Source organism: Erinaceus europaeus, chromosome 13, assembly GCF_950295315.1.
Source record: "Erinaceus europaeus chromosome 13, mEriEur2.1, whole genome shotgun sequence".
In the NCBI taxonomy this organism is placed as follows: Eukaryota; Metazoa; Chordata; class Mammalia; order Eulipotyphla; family Erinaceidae; genus Erinaceus; species Erinaceus europaeus.
Window position 1 is genome coordinate 74,659,484 of NC_080174.1, and position 18,621 is coordinate 74,678,104.

Genomic DNA, 18,621 nt, shown 5'->3' on the forward strand with positions numbered 1-18,621 from the left:
TTTTGTAGAATTCATTTGTGAAGCCGTCTGGTCCAGGACTTTTGTTGTTGGGAGGTTCTTAATAACGGTTTCAATTTCTTTGTCTGTGATTGGTGCATTTAGATTTTGTAGTTCCTCTTGGTTCATTTTTGGAAGGGCATATGCTTCTAGGAATTGTTCCATTTCTTCCAGATTCTCTAGCTTGGTGGTGTATAGTTCTTTATAGAAGTTTCGCAGGATTCTCTGGATTTCTGTAGTATCAGTTGTGCTATCTCCTCCATCATTTACAATTCTATTAATTGTAAGTACTTTTACTTTAAAGTATACACTTTACCCTAACTCATGGATACACATGCATATGTGCTCTACCTCTTAAGCCTGGGTCTATATCTAGGTTCTGTAATTTTGTTAGGAAGTGCACCATTTGGAATGGAACTAGGGAGTCTCATGTGTTAGGAAAGGTCTCACCAGATTATTGGAGTATCTCCAGCTTGGTGTCTCTGCATGTAGTTAGAAGTTCAACTTGGTGTAATGACACTGATTGCATTGATTTAGTTGAGGTCAGCAGATGCAGTATCAAATGGATAGGGATCAAGAGAAACATGAAGAAATACAATAAAATTCCCAGAGGTTCCAGGACTGGGAGAAATATGGATTTGAAAGTGGATGAGGAAGGTTCCTTGTTGTCTTAAAGTTTAAGAAGACAGTAGTAGATAATTATGATTATAACCAAGTTATTTGGGAACTTGGTTTACCTTGAAAATCCCATGGTTAGGACTTATGATACTATACATGACCCCAGAATTAATGACACTGAACACTACTTATTTTTTAATTTATTTATAAAAAGGATACACTGACAAAACTGTAGGGTAAGAGGGGTACAACTCGACACAATTCCCACCACCAGGACCCTGTATCCCATCCCCTCACTTGATAGTTTTCCTACTCTTTAACCCTCTGGGAATATGTATCCAAGGTCAGCATGGGACATAGAATGTAGAAGGTCCAGCTTCTGTAATTGCTTCCCCACTGAACATGGGCATTGACAGGTTGATCCATATGCCTAGCCTGCCTTTCTCTTTCCCAAGTGGGGTGAGGCTCTGGGAAATCAGAGTTCCAGGACACATTGGTGGGGTCATCTATCCAGGGAAGTCTGGTTGGCATCATGCTAGCATCTGGAACCTGGTGGCTGAAAAGAGAATTAACATATAAAGCCAAACAAGTTGTTGACTAATCATGAACCTAAAGGCTGGAGTAGTGCAGATGAAGAGTTGGGGGCATGGGTCTTTGTTCTGTAGAGAGCTAGTAGGCATATTTTTGTTGTATTCCAAAAGGCCTGTGGCTATAATAGTTGGTTTTTTTTTTTCACTGATCCTGAAATCTGATATGCAGGTGGATCCTAGTTATTGTCTGGGAAGATGATGTCATGGCTGGAAAAAGGACCAGAAAGCTGTATCAGGGAAGAGAGTAGCTCCCAAATTTAGGAAAGGTGTATAAATATTGTTGACTGTAAACCCCATCGATCTGATCTGATTTGGGGCCCATATTCAGTTTAGGAGTCTATATGACCTCTGCATCCCTGTAGATTCAACCTCTGTGGTCTTCAGTAGGAACATTCTAAGTTACCCCAATATCAGGATCCATCTTCCTCAGGTGAACATAGAATATGTTGTCCAGCCTCCCTTCAGAGGATGGAACATTCTCTACCGTTATTGATTCAAGTTGAGGACAAGGTCCTATGGGGGTCTACAAAGGGGTCTATTATGTTGTTCCTGATAGAGGTGACAAGTAACAATGGAGAGAAAGGTTTATTTGAGGTCGAGGCCCATCATGTCTGTTTGGGAATCTCAGGACTCCCCGACTAGGGCCTCAGCTGATGGGGTGGCCTGATAGTGACTAAAGAGTCATCATTAAAGTATGCCAGTCTCTTGCCCTTATTCATCTTTTGGAATCCTTTCCTTGATAAGGATAGTTTGGGAGTGAATGAAGGAAGTATAATAGGAAATAGTGAGGAGGATATCTAAGTCTAAGTAGGCACTATTTCATTATGAAATTCATAGACTCATTGTAGACTGTTTTGTACTTTTTCTTTCGGGTATATATTTTGCCCTAATTTATGGATACATGTGAATAAATGCCCTATCTCATGGGACCTGGTCTGTATCTAGGTTTTGAGACTTTTTTGGGAAGTGAACCACCAGGAAAAGAATTAGAGAATACTATGAAAGGAAAGGTCTCGCCCAAGTAATGAGGCTGAAGGGTTGACATTCCATGCTACTTATAAGTAGCTATATCTTAGATATTGACAGGACCAATTGCTTCTGTTCTACCTGGTCTAAGATTATAGATGATTTAATATTTCAAAAAAGTTATTACTAGAAATGTTTTAACAATTTAAACCCAATGTCAGAATTCAGTTTACAAATATTAAACATTAAGTGCTTAGATTAAAGTATCATATACTTAGAACTGAAATCTATTCATTTAAAGAACTCAAGATATTCAATCTATTTCCCCCATCATATTGAATAAGTAGTGATTTTCAAGACTATATTAATAGAAGAATGCATTAATATCATTAATGTCATCAAAGGCCTGTGTCCTTACCACCAAATCCTTATAGTGGAGCTGAAACTCTACCCTTCCCCACCACCCAGAATTTTTTACTTTGGTGCACTACTACGAAACCAATACAAATTCTGTTTTGTGTTTCCCTTTATGTTCTTATTTCTCAACTTCTGTTTGAGTGGTATCATCCCATTCTCATCATTCTCTTTCTGGACTACGTCACTTAATCTAATTCCTTCAAGCTCCATCCAAGACCTGTTAAAGACAGTGGATTAATTATTCTTAATAGCTGCATAGTATTTCATTGTGTATATATACCATGACTTTCTCAGCCACTAATCTGTTGCTGAACACATGGGTTGCTTCCAGTATTTTCACTTTTTAAAAAATTTTTGATATATACAAACAGAACTTGACAGGAGAAAGGGAGTTGGGAGAAAGAGAAACCTGCAGCACTGCTTCACCGCTCCTGAAGCTTCCCCACTGCAGAAAGAAGCCAGGGGCTTGAGCTTAGTTCCTTAAGCACTATAATGTATGCATTCGTGCAGGTACTCCACCTCCCAGTAATATTACTTTTTAACATAAGTATATACAGTTACTTTGAGCATTGGTAAAACACAAACCAACACATTAATGAATAGACAATGTTTATAGTTTCATTTTTTTAAATCAACATAAATTAATAACAGTATTTTTCCTATTAAAGCAGAGATAGTTTCACCAGTTCTTTTTTTTTTTTTTTTTTCTCAAAGCACTGTTCATCTCTGGTCTATGGTGGTGCTGGGGTTTGAACTTGGGACCTTTGGTGCATCAGGCAGGAAAGTCATTTTACATAACCGTTATGCAATCTCCCCAGCTCTCAGATTCTTTTATAATTGAACAGAGGAACTTTGACTAGAATGTATTACAAACAGTGATACCAGAACTTTGTCTTTTAAACATGGCATAGTTTCAAACTCAGTTTCATAGCTGCAGTGAGTCTGGAGTATTTGGATGATAATTTTCTGGGACCAGTCTTTGATTAAGAAGATTTTACTTATTTAAACTATAATATTACTAAGTAGCTTGGATTTAATATTCTTAGGTCATTTGGGAATTCCATAACAGCAGGGCTTTTGTTAGCAAGATAATTAATTTTAGGAACCAGTGTAGTTTCTGATTCCTTCTCAAAAGGAAATTTTAACTTCTACTCTAAGAACTCAGGGAGAAAACTTTGAGAAGGGCACTGAAATAATACTCTAAGATGACGCTTGAGATAGATTCCCTGTTTTTTTTTCCTCCCTAATTTCAATGCAAGATTTTATGATGCTGGATTAACTAACTATTATTGTCATTTAAAAAAATAAGGTCAGTGACGAAAATTTTTGGCTAAAGGAATGGAAACCAATGTTTGTAACTCATCTACAATGACTTAGACGTTGAATCAGCCCCTTCAAATCCCCACAACATCCTGAGGAAACAAACATATCCATCCAGAGAGATATGAGTACACCTATGTCCATAGCAGCACAATTTTAATAGCCCAAACCGGGAAGCAACACAGGTGTCTAACGGTAGCTAAGTGGCTAAGAAAGCTGTGACATATACATATCAGCTGTTAACAATAATGAAGTTACTTTCTTCACCTCATCTTGGATGGAGCTTGAAGGAATAATGAAAGGAAAGTAAAAAAGAGAATTAGTAAATATGGGACAATCTCACTTTTAGGTGGAACTTAAAAAACAAAAACTAAAAGGGGAAGCACAAAGTAAATGTTGGACTAGTTTGGTATATTGCACCTAAGCAAAGAATTCTGGGGAAGGACAAACAGGGGTGTGGAAAAGGGGTTGCTGTCTTTGTGCATGATGATGGTAAAGACCTAGGTTGAGGTGAGAGTGTTTTGTAGACACCTATGATGGTGAAATAAGAACCCCCCCAGTGTCAACAAATATACCACTAACTCCTCAATAAAATAATTTTAAAAATAATAACAAGGTGCAAAAAGAATAATAAAAGAAGCTTCAGTAAAAGGGGACTATTTGGGACAGAGTTAGATACTTAATAGGTGGCAGAAGCAAGATTTCTTTTTACTTTTTTTCTTGTCATCAGGGCTTTATTATTCTTGGCTGACTTTTTCTGATAGAAAAAGAGAGGAAGAGGCAGACAGAGGGAGAGCGAAAACATCACAGAATCAAAGCTTTCTCTAATGCAGTGGAGACTCGGAGAGCTAGCTAGCTGTCAGGCTAAGCATTAGGACTGACATACAATGTCTGGGTTTGAATCCTAAAGTGACATTAAGAAAGTCACTTGAAATCTCTCATGCTATTTTTCCACTAGTAAAATGGATAGTCATTCTTTCCCTGTCTTTGTTGTAGGTTGTTACAAAAGAATTAGTGAAAATAAGAAAATAAAGATGCTTTGTGCACAAATGTGAGTTGTTTGTGTATTTGTTGTGTGGATGTGTGTGTGTCTATTGTGTATATGCTTACTTCTATGCTTGCAATTAATTGAAGACTTTTTTCAGAGAATTTTACTTTTCCCTGATTTCATTTGTTTTAAGATGTATATGTTACCTCATTTAAAGTTTTGATTTATTTGTACATATTCTTATATAATTTTAATCATCTTCAGGAAAGACTGTGCAAGCCTATTCGTAACTCCTTCCAGATTCAATATTTCCTCTTTTCCCCAGACAAATGCTTAATTTAGCAAAAGAGCAAACAGGACACTTTCTCACCATTTGTTTTCTAGAGAAAGGAAGATACAACAAACTTGAGTTCCAAGCTGACGTAGAGGATGTTCCTTGAGATCTTCAACTTGAACTTGTCTTATTTGACAGAAGTAGCTTATTTATGGTGTCAAATGATTTCTCATCATAAGAAACCTATCAGAAAAGGTTTCATTTCAGCTAGTGATTTTCCAGGCACCTGAAATCTTTTATGGAAAAAATGTTGTTCATGGATATAAATAAAGAGACAAAAATAGCAACTATTTTTTTAGTTGACTTGAGTTGCTCAGCATAGCCAAAATGCATAGTTTATATAAATTATCACACTATGGTATCATGGAAATGACTAACATCAAGTCAGAGGATGCGGTTCCACTTGCTAAGTATGTTGCATGATCTGTTGTAGCATTCTGTAAATTATCTCTGATCTACCTTTTCCTCTCCTTTCCAGATTTAAGACCTCATTTTTCTTCATTCAAGTCTCTCAACAACCTCGCAAATTGTCTAAGCTTTTTACAATCCAATGACGTATATGGGGATGTTTCTCAAATTCAGATCTGACCATGTTTTAGTTTATCTCCATTAACTATAGGGTAATGTTCACAAGAAATGAATAAATGATAGTGCTCACAAGAAAGATTAGTTTGTATGTCTCTTCATTGCATAACACAGTACACAAGCCTTTAGTATGGGTGTTTTCTTTTAGATTTTCTCCATCTTCCACTCTTGTTCACCTCTATAAACTCCCATCCATTTAGGCTATCTTGATATTCCCCAGAGTTGGTAAAAATTTTGATATTATCATGTCTTTTTCCTCCTCCCTGATTTTGTCCCCTCTCTCCCCTGCCTGACATTTTATCTAACTTTGTAAAATAAGTTTTCTTATTTTATATTCTTTGTGAAGACAGGCAGGCAAGCAATCCTACATTTGTGGTTTTAAAGTACTGGAACTTAGAACACTTCTAAGTATTTAGCCAATAAACATCCAAGTGTCTGTGCACATGCCTATTTCTCCCTTTAAACTATGAGTTCCTTAATGGCAGAGATTATCTAGTTAATTTTGCTAGTAGAGTATTAGATTCCATGGCACAGAATGTTGTAGACTATAATAGCTTAATATTTAAGCTGTAAATTCATACAAAACTGAGTGGGGAGACCAACATTGTTACTTAACAGGTGTATAATTCTGGTAAGACTAACTCATTGCTTTTGAAATAGCTATTTAATCTGTGAAATATATATAATAGGGGCCAGGTGGTGGCACACCTGGTTGAGTGCACATGTTACAATGTGCAAGGACCCTGGTTCAAGTTCCTAGTCCCCACCTGCAAATGGAAGTTTCCCAACTAGTGAAGCAATGCTGCAGGTATCTCTCTGTTTCTCTCCCTCTCTATCTTCCCCTTCCTTCTCAATTTCTTGCTATCTTTACCCAATAAATAATATAGATGATTAAAGTAAATACATAAATAAAATACAGATATTAACAAAATATCTATCTTACAGTATCTTAAAATTAAATTAGTTAATATCTATAAGACTTACTATGTACTATGGTACTATGGTACTATGTCACTGTTCTCTCTAATAGCACTATTATTCAATTTTTTTGTTCTTATTGCTCTTTTTTTTTTTGCCTCTAGGGTTATTGCTGGGGCTCCATGCCCACACCACAAATCCACTGCTCATTGTTTGCTTAAGCATCTTTATTTGATAGAGGTAGCCAGAAATTGAGAGGAAGGAGGATATAGAGAGGGGAAGAGACAGAGAGACACCTGCAGCACTGCTTCACCACTCGCAAAGCTCCCCCCACCCTATCCCATCCCACAGGTAGGGACTAGGGGCTTGAACCAGGGTCCTTATGCACTGTATCATGTACACTCAACCAGGTGCACCACCACCGGCCCTATTAAGTTCACTTTACTATTCATGTTATCAAATAACATGTATTGGTTTTGATGCCATAGTATAGTTACTTACCCATTGAAATGATTAGTGTATTTACATGTGGCCCTAGTCTCATGGCATCCTAATGAATAAAATATTCCCACCTTTTGGAAAATGAGGAATATAATTTTTGACAGGTTGAAGAGACTTATCTGAGATTACATAGCTTGGAAATAACAAGTGTGGAGGCTATCTAGCCTGCTCCTCAAATGTTACCTCAACAAACCAGGGACTTGGCTAAGTGAATTTCAACCCCCCCCCCACCCCAACCCGCTTTAGTTCTAACATGCTCTGTGTCTGTGATATCTTAGCAATATCCTGCATACATCATCCATTCTACTGCTAAAATCTAGCTGTCCCTTTATAGCTCTGTGGCCACTGGTATGGTGTAGAGGGGAGAAGAAGATTAAGTAGAGTGACCAATTAGTTCAGATCAGTTGGGTAAATGTTCCACAACATCTTTTGAGTTTGTCCGTCTCTTTTTTGATGAATGACTCTTGCCTCTTTTTGACAGATTGATCTTGAGTGCTGGGTATTTTTCTCTCACCACATTAGCTGCCAGTTTTCCAGGCGATCCCCCCAGGACTAAGATGAGGTGAGAGGTAAGTTGTTTGTAAGTATGACTTGACTGAGCAGTGCAGCCAGGCTGAACATTCAGAAAGCCCTTCTGTGCTTGGAGCCTGTTTTCATGTCTTGAAAATCCTGATTTATTTCAGGACAGGGAAAATCCAAGCCAGCTTGCAGAGTGGAAATTAAAAATCTTAAAACTATATATGAAAATCAAATATTCTAAATGGCCTGGTTTAAACATCACCCTGCGTCGTTGATCAAATGTAAAAGTTCTTGAAAAGAAACGGGGGATTTATGACTAGGTGTAGAGCTGGGGAATGGCTTGGTGAATATTTATGGGTGACTTTAAGGAATTTCACTGACTACTTTAGTCTGCTTTTGTACCCTCAAGTTTCTTCTTTGGAGTTTTCAAGTCTGAAAATGTTTAAGAATCAAAATATTTTGGTTTGATTGTGTTCTGTTAACTTTTGAATTTTGAAGGATGCAAGAGAAGGATTAATTATTTGGACTCATTGATCATCTCCTATATAAGTAGGTATGCATGTTTTTATTGCTTTAGATTTAACCTGTGATTTTCTTAAGGGTAGGACATTTGCTTTAACAATCTCTGTGCCTTCAAGATAGTGTAGTTTCTAGAAAATAGGTGGCATCCAATAAGTGCTCTACCAATTAATAGTTGCTGAATTTTTTTCCAGGTCTGTTGCTAACTTCTTAGGAAAGCAATGAAACAAATTGAAAGAATAAGATTTTTCAAAATGAAGTTTACTTTAAAACATAATGGATAATCATTAAATGAGCAGACCGTGAAACAACTAGGTTTTGCAAATTAATTGCATTCTTGGTCAGTTTCAATAACTAACCCTTCAGGCTCACAAGTACTGATCATTCCATTCACATTATCAGGTTTATTAGAAATAAAGGGAGAAGGAGTTTTACTTTGAGTTCATCTAGAAAAAAAATGAAGTGACCATATATAATGTGTACACTAGATGATGAATGAGGTAGTGTCAGTGATGTAAACATTATCAAGCAATTCTGAGATATATATTTTAGATATTTCCAAGTGAGTAATTTCACTTAGTCCTCTTCAATGCTTTGTAGGATCAGCAAAATTATTGATATTTGTTAAAATGGTTTACTCCTTCTATCAACTTCTTCTATTTTCAATGTAATCTTTCAAAATCCCTCATATTTCAAAGTCAACTTCAATGAAACCTCTCTTATCATTCTATTTCCTTTGATTCCACTCCAAGTTACTAAGATATTTTTTGCCGATGTTTTCTATTTGTTATTTCTTTTGTCTTAATTCTTTTTAAAAAATTGTATTTATAAAAAGGAACCACTAACAAAAACTACAGGAAAGGAGGGGTACAACTCCACATAATTCCCACCACTAGAACTCCATATACCATCACCTCCTCTGATAGCTTTCCTATTCTTTATCCCTCTGGGAGGATGGAGCCAAGGTCATTATGAGGTGGAGAAGGTGGAAGGTCTGGTTTCTGTAATTGTTTCCCCGCTGAACATGGGCACTGACAGGTTGATCCATACTTCTAGCCTGTCTCTCTCTCTTTCCCTAGAGGGGTGGATTTCTGGGGTAGCAGGGCTCCAGGACTCATTGGTGGGGTCATCTTCCCAGGAAAATCTGGTTGGCATCATGTTAGCATCTGGAACCTGGTGGCTGAAAAAAAAAAGAGTTAAGATATAAAGCCAAAAAAAAAAAAAATGTTGACTAATCATGAACCTAAAGGCTGAAACAGTTCAGATGAAGAGTTGAGGGGGGTCTCCATTTTGTAGATAGTTAGTAGTCCTATTTTAGTTATATTCCAAAGGGCCCATAACTATCTTTTTTTTTTTTTCTCTGAGTCTGACATCTGATATGCAGGTGGATCCAAGTTATTTTCTGGGGAGATGATGCCATGGCTGCAAATGGATCAGAAATCTGGATCAGGGAAGAGTGTAGCTCCCAAATATGGGAGAGGTATATAAATATTGTTGACTATAAACCCCATTGATCTGATGTGATATGGGGCCCATATTAAGCTTAGGAACTTATGTGACCTCTGCAACCCTGTAGATTTGAGCTCACATTCTGTGGTCATAAGTAGGAAAATTGCAAGCTGCCTCAGTTTCAGGACCCATCTTCCTCACGTGAACATAGAATATATTATCCATCCTCCTTTCGGAGGATGCAACATTCTCTATCATTATTGATCTGCATTGAGGGCAGCGTCCTATGGGGGGCCCACAAAGGGTTCTATTGTGTTGTTTCTGATGGAGATGACCAGTAACAATGGAAAGAGGAATTTATTTGAGGTCTAGGCTCAACATGTCTGTTTGGGAATCTCAGGACTCCCAGAATAGGACCCTAGCTGATGGGGTGGCCTGACAGTGACTAAACAGTCATCCTTAAAGTATGCCAGTCTCTTGCCCTTATTCAGCTTTTGTATTCCTTACTTTAATAAGGTTAGCTTTGGAGTGACTGAGGGAAGTATAATAGGAAGTAGGTGAGGAGAGTATCTAAGTCTAAGTAGACACTTTTTCATTAGGAAATTTATGGTGTTTAAGTCTTTCTACTTGTTTGCTGCATATATTGACTCACTGCTGACTATTGTTCACTTTTGCTTTCAGGTATCTATTTTTCCCTAGTTTATGAACATATGTGAACATATGCCCTATCTCACAGGACTTTCACGAGTGGTGATGCAGGTCTGCAGGTCTTTGTCTCCCCTTCTTTGTCTTCCATTCCTCTCTCTATTTCTCTCTGTCCTATCTAACAGCAACAATAACTACAACAACAATGAAAAACAAGGGCAACAAAAGGGGAAATAAATAAATAATAAAATATTTTTTAAAAGAAAGTTAAATATGTAAGTGAAAAAGGACAAAAGCTATAGTCTTCAAATGTAACTTTCACAGATATGCTATCTGACTGGGCAGCTGGGAGAACACATTCTCACTCAGCCAGGTCATTTTACTTCTGAAGTTTCTTTACTCTGTCTCTCTCTAGCAGTCATAACCAAAATTTGGTCTAAAATTTCCCAGTTTGTCATTACAGTTTGGGGCTCCAGCTGGCTGGGCTAGCTTTGCGGCAGTGAACAGTGACTCAGGGACACACGGCTGGGCAGAGAAGCTATCTTTCTTTATTCATGAACAACGATTCATAAACTAACCCAAACTAATCACCACACAGATCTGTCCTCCCCCCTTTTCTTTTTAACATTGTTGTATGCTTCACATTGGTTTGGTCTCGCTCTCCCCCCGCCAGGAGAATTGGTTTGGCCCTTGCTAGTTTTGTGCCTCTCTTTCTCCCCGCCCCCTATGCTATGTAGTGCCAGAGTTCTGCTGGCACCCGCCAGAGAAGAAGGATGCAGGACAGATCTGTGTGGTGATTAGTTTGGGTTAGTTTATGAATCGTTCGTGAATAAAGGAAGATAGCTTCTCTGCCCAGGCATGTGTCCTCGAGTCTCTGTTCACTGCCAGGAAGCTAGCCCAGCCTGCTGGAGCCCCGAACTTTAATGACAAATGGCGTCCACATGGACCTGACCTGCGCATCTCTCAGATAAGTGAAGATAATTTGGCTACGTAAGCACTATGGCTTTCTCTTCTGCTTGTGAAGAGATCTCCAAAGGCCTCTGCCTTTTCTTTATGAGACTGTTTCACTGTTTCTGGAACATTTATCTCTGGACCACTCTGTGGTTTCCGCCCAATGCCAGCCCGCATAAGCCGGCTTTCCACCGCGTGGTGTGGGGTATTGGGTGTGGGCTCCCTCCACGCTGCTCGGACCCCGGGGCACCTTGGCCCAGCACCTTCTGCATAGCTGACCCACCTGCCCTCCTGCTATGAAGTCTGGACAGATCCCGGACCACCTGGAGACTGCAGGCTCCCTGCCAAAACTGGGCCCCCTGGCAGAGATCCCAAACTTGGGTCTGAAGGCAGACGAGCTAGAATACGCAGAGATTCGTCCAGAGATCACAACCTACAATTCCTAGAAGTGGAGCTGCATGGGAGGCCACCTCCAGATGGTGACTTCCCCAACAACTAAGACAGTTTAGATCTAAATTCATGTTTAAAATGACATGTCTTCGTAACAAAGGTTTCTCTCCTTGTGTATTAAAGACCATGTTTACGTGTGTGTTTAAAGTTTGGTAAACATTAACTTTAAGGTTAAAAATGTAACTTTAAGGCTATAGTCTTACCAGATAGAGTTAAATGAAAAAGGTTTTCAACATAGTTCTCATAAAGGTAAAATTAACTTACATTTAAAGTCTGAGTTAAAAATTAGTTAAAAATCAATATATTTTAACTAAGTTAGTCTAAAAAAAAAAAAACCTTTGCACACCTAGGGTGTGTCTCCATCTTGAATGGGTGTAACAAAAGGTTAAAAAGACACTGTCAATATGTAAAACTCTCAAATTCCTTCTCAGTTAAAAACCTTAGATTGCACTATGATTATGCTAATGATTCTCATGCATGAGGCTTTTTTCCCCCCATGGTTCTTAAGTTTACCTTTCCACATTCTATTGTTTAAACTTTAAACAACCTTAAAATCATACTAAAAAAGACTTCCAATTGGAATAGAGTTATCAATTGTGATAAACTTCTAACCTGTTACAAGTTTTGTTTCATAGTAAGTAAATTGCAGCTGTCAAGTTCTCTACAGAAAAGTGGAATTCCAACAGCTGACCTTCCTCATACAACGTTCCACCCCCTGGCATTCTTCCGTGGACATCTGCTTTGGACTGGCACTTCTATCAGACTTACTGGTACACAAAGACTGACTGCAGCCAGCTGCCTTGGGACTCTAGGCCGTACCCCCCCCCCATGCTAGGTAATGCCCACAGAGAAAAAAAATGCCCTTCGAGGCAATTAATGCCCCCCAGAGGCAAAAGAAGCCCCCAGAGGCAGGAAATGTTCTTTTTTAGCTGATAAAGTTTTGCCCACAGAGGCAAAAATACCCCCCTCAGGCCTTCCCTTGGCAGCACACTTTCTTGTTGCTCGCTTACATGTTCCTCCATGTTTGTGCCAGTTTCTTTTTTGAAAATGCCTGTACGATATAAGAAGTTCACCCCACACCCCTGATACTATGGTCATTTAGTTAAAAAGAAGAGGGGGAATTGTTGTATGCTTCACATTGGTTTGGTCTCCCCCTCACCCCCGCCTCTGAGAGATTTGGTTTGGCCCTTGCTAGTTTTGTGCCTCTTTTTCTCCCCGCCCCCTATGCTAAGTAGTTTGGGAGTTCTTGGTGCGGCCGTGTGAGGAGAAGGATGCAGGACAGATCTGTGTGGTGATTAGTTTGGGTTAGTTTATGAATCATTGTTCATGAATAAACAAATACAGCTTCCCGGCCCAGCCGTGTGTCCTCGAGTCTCTGTTCACTGCCGCAAAGCTAGCCCGGCCTGCTGGAGCCCCGAACTTTAACGACATCAGTTGGTTTTAAATTTTGTTCCCTTATGAAACAACATGTGGGAATTGCCAAGTGCCCTATTTACAAGAAGTACTATTTGAAAGTGCCTGACCTCCTGCTCATGACTTTGTTGGTGACCCGCACTTGTGCTCTTCTTATACCCCACGTGACAATGAGCCTTTTTATGTTCTCTATTCAATTACCAGGAAAATTTTAGTAGCTATTTTGCTTCTTGACAATGAAATTTCCCCGTTTTTGTGAGAAAAGAATAAAGAGACTAGAGTACAGCCCTGCCAATTTACATACTAACAGGGTTCAAACCATGGGACCAGAATGCCAGAACACTTGTAAAACATGTGGTCTACCATTAAATCAACTTTCCCAGAACCTGCAATGAAATTTAAATGTATTTATGATTTTTTGTTTTAGAATGTATTAAATACTATTTAGTCTCTTTTTTTTTTCCATCGGTGTTTCACTAAAAAATGTTTACATGCTTTTTAAATAGAAAGAGAGCAACAGAGATATAAAAGAAGAGACATCATAACACTAAAGATTCCCTCAGTGTGGTGGGTGCCATATTGAATTTCGGTCATCCACATGATAAAACATAGCCTTTTCATACTCATGCAGCTGGATCAGGAAGCCAACACAACCCATTTGACACATGAGAAAACTGAGGTGACAAGAAGTGAACAAAGTGACTTGATGGATCTAGAACAGGATCTCCCAGACATTTGTCAGTGAAGATGGATGAAATGACAGGCAAAGTTGGGAGGAATTCAGATCACATGCCTAGTCCTGGCTGACAGCAAGGGTTATTGTATGTAACCACATTTTACATCCTGTACTTGGTTTGAAGTGCACTGGTGTTCTGAGAAAAGAGTATAAACACAGCCAACTCAGTGCCAGAACAGAAAATTTCACTCAGGAATCTTCTCAAACAGTTTTATTTGAACAAAACCCAGTTAAATGAACACACACATAAAAAACATATTTTCTTCTCATGAATATATTAATATACATATGTGTGTGTGTGATCTTGGCCATTCTGACCTCATATATACTTATATTTATAAAAAAAATTAAAGTATTTTCCTTGTAACATCCATCTTTTTGTCCTGAAGTAAAATGACTTTTCACATTTTTTTTAGATTTGTATTTATTACTGGATAAAGACAAAGAAAAACTGAGAAGGGAGGAGGACTTAGAGAGTGAAAGATTCAGAGAAATACCTGCAGCCCTGCTTCACCACTTGTGAAGATTTCCCTCTCGAAGGTGGGCCCAGAAGCATGAACCAAGGCCCTTGAGCACTGCAGTGTGTGTGCTTAACCAGGTGTGACACCGTCTGACCCCCTCTTTTCACATTTTCTAGTAAACTTTATTGTAACTGGAACAATCAGAAGTACTGCTGTGCTTGTACATGAAGGAGGAGACAGTTGAAGTAGGTGGATTGAATCAATTAAATAAATATAGAAAATAAGAAATTGGGGGAAAATCCTCAAATTGCCCTCTACTAGAGCTTCAACTTGCTGTACTATAAAACCTGAGATGCTCCTACCTCGTGGACCTTTCTTGCTTCCTGTTGTGTCCCTGTTTCATCCACACTGAATGTTACTCTCCATATATAGACTAGAACTGTCACAGAACTAATTTCAACTTTTGCCTGTTTCTGAAAATATCGGTCACCATTATGACAAAACGGCATTAAGTTTTATGAAGACTTTCTCCACTCTCAACCCTCTATCCCTGTTATTGTTTGCCATTAACCCAGAAGAAAATTCTCTCTAAAAACAAACATGCCTTATTGATATTTTATTAGCTTTTTAAAGTTTTTTATATTTATTTATTTCCCCTTTTTTTCTTGTTGTAGTTACTATTGTTATTGGTAGTGATGCCATCATTGTTAGATAGGATAGAGAGAAATGGAGAGAGGAGGAAAGACAGAGAGGGGGAGAGAAAGACACATGCAGTTCTGCTTCACCATCTGTGAAGGAACTCCCGTGCAGGTGGGGAGCTGGGGGCTCGAACTGGCATCCTTACACTGGTCCTTGCACTTTGAGCCACGTGTGCGTAACCCGCTGCACTACCACCCAACTCCCATGCTTTATTGATCTTGAAGGACTATTTACTACAACTTGTTTTCAATATACTTTGTTGTTTCCAGCAAGATTCTGAGTGACACATCTGCACCCTGAGTAAAGACCATCTTCTTGAGTGTTATCTCTGAGAATATTATTTAAAGTATTTCTGTTGTTTCCCCCTGGATCTTCAATGAATACATTCCCTTTGTCTTTAATGACTTTCCCTGTAGTTTTTCTGTCATTGCAGTTTTCTCTCTGATAATTCCAATTTCTTCCACCATAAAGCCTTCTCAGGGAAATGAAAGAACACACTCTAGGCCTAGAATTTCTGGGTTTGAATTTCAAACTATTTGATCTGTGTAACTTAGAATGACTTGTTAACCACCATCTCAATGGCTTTATCTGCAAGGTGGAATTAATGCTAATATTTACTTGATAAGAGTGTTGAGAAGATTTATCAAATTAAAATGTAAATTAATTGGAAAAGTCAGGTGTTTGATAGTGATTTCTATTTCTTTCTTAAAAAAATTATCTTTATTTCTTTATTGGATAGAGACAGCCATAAATTAAAAGTGAAGGGTGTGATAGGGAGAGATATAAAGAGACACCTGCAATACTGCTTTACCACTCACAAAGCTTTCCCCCTGCTGTTGGGGACTGGGGACTCGAATCTGAGTCTTTAAACATTATAACATGTGTGCTCAACCAGGTGCACCACCACCCAGCCCCAATAGACTTATCTATACAGTTAAGCTTGTCTGGATCCCTACAATAATTTCTAGTGCTTTCATCTTTTTTTATGCCTTTGTTTGCTTGATCATTGCTAGGACTTCACTACTGCAGAGTGACTGGCTTATGACATCCAATGAATCATTTTAGACTCACAGTTTATTACCAAATGTTAAACTCAATAGTTTTATTTTAGAAGCTAATGCCTATTTCAAATTTTTAAAACACATAAAACTTTTATACTTATTTTCATAAGTATTTGTTCTATATGGTTTTTTCACTTTCTTTTATATATTTTTTCTTTGTATCTCTGCCTTCTTTTGTCTTTTATATTCAGTGTTAAACTTGTCTTTAGGCATTAGAATGTACTTTTTTTTTGCATTTTTATACTTGAATGGTGACTTTCTTAACTTTCTGTAGTCTAAATATGTATTTAACTAATAATAGTAAGTAAAACAAACTGAAGTTTTGATATCTTCTGCATTAGAAGTTGTTGTAGCACTAGATTTGATTCTTAAAAATACTGCTTTGCATTCTAGGTGGTGGCATACCCAGTTGAGTGCACATGTTACAGTAAACAAGGACCAGTGTTCAAGTATCCCAGTCCTCACCTCCAGGGGGGAGGCTTCTCAACTGGCAAAGCAGAGCTTCAGGTTTCTCTCTCTCTCTCTCTCTTACACACACACACACACACACACATACACACACACACACATTTCCTTCCATTTTGATTTATTTTTGTCTTTATCCAAAAGATAAATTAAACACAAAAGTTATTACTTCACAGCACTGGTGAAATAACCCACAGGTTAGTGCATGTAACTTGCTATGCATATGACCTGGACTGGTGACCATTAGTGACCATTGGTGCTATGACATTGAGGAAAGCTTTGGTCTATAGTGTCTCTCCTTTCTCTTGTCTATCTATTATCTACCTATCAACCCCTATCATCTGTCTACCTACCTATCTATCATCATCTAAAAAAGTGGTCCATAATGGTAAAAATTGCTCATGCTCAGGGTCGTTTCACCTCCCTCCCCCCCCCGACACAAAACTTTATAATTTTATCTTAATTTTGTAGCTTATTTTACATTTTGATCCAAAGGCAAGCCTCTAGCCTGCCCTACCTTAAACCTGGCCCTGGGGCTCATCTCTTATTTCCTTTAACACCTCTAGTCCTTAGCATGGGTTCAGCACTTGGAAGGTATAGAAATATGTCCAGTTACCTCATTGGAATGATTTATAATGCTATGTTTTACATATGAAGTGTTTTGAAAGAGAGCCTCTCTAGCTGATTGACATGAATCACTTCTCTGTCCATAGAAACAGACTTTCCCATGCCCTTTGCTGCCCGCTGTCTGGGTAAATTTAATGTTTCTGAGGTGAAGGCTTTTGTAAATGTGCCTTAGAGCATTCTGTTTGATTATCCACTTCATTATAATTGCCTTCTCTTATACAAATTATATCTAAATGTTATGATGAGAAGAAAAAGCAAAGAAAAAATACTGTAAGATGAAATGGAAAACCAACAATCCATTCTTCTTCTCCAGGATTAAGCAGTGAGAAGAAGTTTAAAACAATTACACTTTCACCTAATTGCCTGCAGCTGTGCAAATAGACTTAGCACGAGATGGCTGGTGTCCCCCACATCCTGGTGCTTGAACATCTTGATGTTTGGTTTTGTTTCACTTTTGCTCAAGGCAAGGTGTGTGTAGGAAGCGTGAAACCAGGATCACTGACTGAGAGGGGTGAATCTCGGGGCTATATTCTTTTGTAACAAACTGGAGCTTGAGTCCAAAGAATTTTATTTCTTTGCATTTCCAATCTCTATGAGCCCTTTGTTAACAGGGAAAAAAAAAGATTATTGAGTGTCAGAATAGACCAATAAAGGTCAGAGCAGTAGTCTATTCTCTATGCTTCACCTTTTATATAGGGCAAGAAAATTCTATGCTTGTTGACCAGTATTTAGCTAGAATTTTAAGTTTTCTCTGGTTTTATTTTCTGTGTGATTTCCTGCATGAGCAGAATGGGATATAGATTGGCTGATGGCTAAAGATTAAACAGTTTCTTTTTTCCTCTTTTATTTTAATAGTTATCCCCCAACCCTTGTGGAATTTTTTATTGCACTTTATTTTATTTAACAGAACAGAAAGAAATTGAGAGGGAGGAGATATAGTAAGGAAGAGAGACAGAGACACCTGCAGCACCACTTCACCACTAATGAAGGATTCCTCCTGCAGGCAGGGACCAGGGGATTTGAACCTGGGTACTTGCGCATGGTAACACATGCACTTATCCAGATACACTACCAACCGGTACCTTAAACAGCTTTTTTTATTTTTTGTCTCCGGGGTTATTGCTGGGGCTCAGTGCCTGCACTATGAATCCACTGCTCCTGGAGGCCATTTTTCCTATTTTGTTCTCTTGTTATTGCCCTTGTTGTTGTTACTGTTATGATTGCTGCTGTTGTTGTTGAATCAGACAGAGGGAAATTGAGAGAGAAGGGGATGGCAGAGAGGGGTAGAGAAAGATAGAAACCTGCAGACCTGCTTCACTGCCTGTGAAGTGACCCCCTTGCAGATGGGGAGCTGTTGGGCATTACACCAGCTCCCCTGCATTGCTTGATGCT